At 30.3% G+C, this 3,019-nt stretch overlaps 1 protein-coding gene across 1 annotated transcript in view; it reads left to right on the plus strand.

Annotated features, from left to right (window-relative positions):
• The first annotated feature begins 502 nt into the window (after nucleotides 1-502).
• The window catches only part of LOC137653374 (uncharacterized), a 10,803-nt gene continuing 8,286 nt past the window's right edge, over nucleotides 503-3,019 (plus strand). Inside the window, exon 1 of the mRNA XM_068386733.1 lies at nucleotides 503-559. The gene's annotated coding sequence lies outside the window, so the exon portion shown is untranslated. The remainder of the gene's footprint in view (nucleotides 560-3,019) is intronic.

The raw sequence follows: 3,019 nt of genomic DNA on the forward strand, positions 1-3,019 counted from the left end.
CATGAGTAAAGATATGTCTGAGGCCTTTGTCCTACGGTGGAATAGAAACGGCTGCATTTATTGTTATATGAAGGGCAGTATTTTAAGAACTATTTTCTCAGCGCAAGTTTGCTTGGGAGAGGCAGACGTGTCACTGCGCAGGCGCGGGGAGAACTGAGGTTGAAATAAGGAAAGAATGCATTTCTACCGAGGCGGATAACACCGCCCGTCTAAAAATAAACACGAGATATTTTCTGAAAAGAGCCTGTAAATACCTTTTCTAATCATCTCTTCTATCTAAAACCATCTAAAATTTATCCTAATATATGCTTATAGATGCCTTTTCATACTGTGAGTCTATAGGACTCAAGAAAATAGCCGTAGAGGGTAATAAACGACTTTGAATATTGGAACTTTTCAGGTTCATTTTCCTGAGACAGAAGGATAATCGGGCGAAAGTTGAGCTCAAGTAGGAGGAAACTTATCATATTTTCTGATGATATAAAAGCCATCTCCAGCTAGAGAGTTCTTAGTAGTGTACCCGGCGAGCATTTAGTGTTACATTTAACTGACTAGAAAGGTATTTTCGTCTTTCCCAGGTGGAAAATATGGTTTTTTTTAGTTTACTCAGTCTGTCTGAAGCGACTGGTAGTTCTGATTCATGTTTCAATTTTTGTGAATTCAAGTTTTTATTTGAATGTTTTAAATGTTTTAGATGTTTCATTGCGATTTTAATATTAAAGTATCTGCGAGAAGAGATTTTGTCTTAGAAAATTTTAGATGTTTTGTATTTTATTATTACCTTTTTTAAATGTTTCATTGCGATTTTAATATTGAAGTGTGAGATGAGATTTTGTTTTAGAGCTTTTTAGATATTTTGTATTTTAGAATTAACGAAGAATCCACAAAATAATTTTAGAGTTTTTGTGAAAATAGAATTAACGAAGAATATAAAAAATAGTTTTAGAATCTTTACGAAAATAGAATTAACGAAGAATCACCAAAATAATTTTAGAGTTTTGTGAAAATAGAATTAACGAAAAATCCACATAATGATTTCAGAGTTTTTATTAAAATAGAATTAACGAAGAATCTCAAAAATAATTTTAGAGTTTTTATGAAAATAGAATTAACGAAGAATCTCAAAAGTAATTTTAGAGTTTTTATGAAAATAGAATAAACGAAGAATCACCAAAATAATTTTAGTTTTTATGAAAATAGAATTAACGAAGAATCCACAAAATAATTTCAGAGTTTTTGTGAAAATAGAATTAACGAAGAATCTCAAAAACAGTTTTAGAATCATTATGAAAATAGAATTAACGAAGAATCTCAAAAGTAATTTTAGAGTTTTTATGAAAATAGAATAAACGAAGAATCTCAAAAACAGTTTTAGAATCTTTACGAAAATAGAATTAACGAAGAATCTCAAAAGTAATTTTAGAGTTTTTATGAAAATAGAATTAACGAAGAATCTCAAAAATAATTTTAGTTTTGTGAAAATAGGATAAACGAAGAATCTCAAAAACAGTTTTAGAATCTTTACGAAAATAGAATTAACGAAGAATATCAAATCTATATTTTAGAATTAACGATGAATCGCAAAAGTAATTACAGAATCTTTATGAAAATAATACCGAAGAATTGCAAAAGTAATTATAGAATCTTTATGAAAATAGTATTAACGAATAATTGCAAAAATAATTCCAGTCTTTATAAAAACATTAACGAAGAATCGCAAAAATAATTATAGAATCTTTATTAAAATATTAACGAAGAATCGCAAAACTAATTACAGAATCTTTATGAAAATAGTGTTAACGAAGAATCGTAAAAATTATTATAGAATCTTTATGAAAATATTAACGAAGAATCGCAAAAATAAATACAGAATCTTTATAAAAACATTAACGAAGAATCGCAAAAGTAATTACATAATCTTTATGAAAATAGTATCAACGAAGAATTGCAAAAATAATTACAGACTCTTTATGAAAATAGCATTAACGAAGAATTGCAAAAATAAACGTTAAAATCTTTATAGGTATTAACGAAGAATCGCAAAAATAATTATAGAATCTTTAAATGTTTGCCTGATTCAACCTTGTACAATAAATGTTTGCCTGATTCAACCTTGTACAATAAATGTTTGCCTGATTCAACCTTGTACAATAAATGTTTGCCTGATTCAACCTTGTACAATAAATGTTTGCCTGATTCAACCTAGTGCAGTAAATGTTTTGCCTAATTCAACCTTGTACAGTAAATGTTTTGCCTAATTCAACCTTGTACAGTAAATGAGTTGCCTTATTCGACGTTGTGCATTAACCTAGTTGCCTAATTCAATCTTGTAATGCAAAATGCGTGTCCTAATTCAACGTTGTGCATTAACTGAGTTGACTAATTCAATCTTGCACAGTACAGTAAATGCGTTGCTTAATTCAACCTTGTAAGAAATGCGTTGCCTAATTCAACCTTGTAAGAAATGCATTGCCTAACTCAACCTTGTACAGGGAATCCGTTGCCTAATTTAACCTTGTACAGGAAATGCGTTGCCTAATTCAACCTTGTACAGTAAAGGTGTTGCCTAATTCAACCTTGTACAATGAATGCGTTGCCTACTGTAACCTTGTACTGTAAATGGTGTTGCCTTATTCAACCTTGTACAGGAAATGTGTTGCCTAATTAAACCTTGTACAATAAATGTGTTGCCTTTTTCAACCTTGTACAATAAATGCGTTGCCTAATTCAAACTTGTACAGGAAAAACGTTGCCTTATTCAAACTTGTAAGAAATGCGTTGCCTAATTCAACCTCATACAGTAAAGGTGTTGCCTAATTCAACCTTGTAAAGGAAATGCGTTGCCTAATTCAACCTTGTAAAGGAAATGCGTTGCCTTATTCAACCTTGTAAGAAATGCGTTGCCTCATTCAACCTTTTACAGTAAATGTGTTGCCTAATTCAACCTTGTATTTGAAATGCGTTGCCTACTTCAACTTTGCACTGTAAATGTGTTGCCTTATTCAACTTTGTGCAATAA

This window comes from Palaemon carinicauda, chromosome 14 (assembly GCF_036898095.1).
Source record: "Palaemon carinicauda isolate YSFRI2023 chromosome 14, ASM3689809v2, whole genome shotgun sequence".
Lineage (NCBI taxonomy): Eukaryota > Metazoa > Arthropoda > Malacostraca > Decapoda > Palaemonidae > Palaemon > Palaemon carinicauda.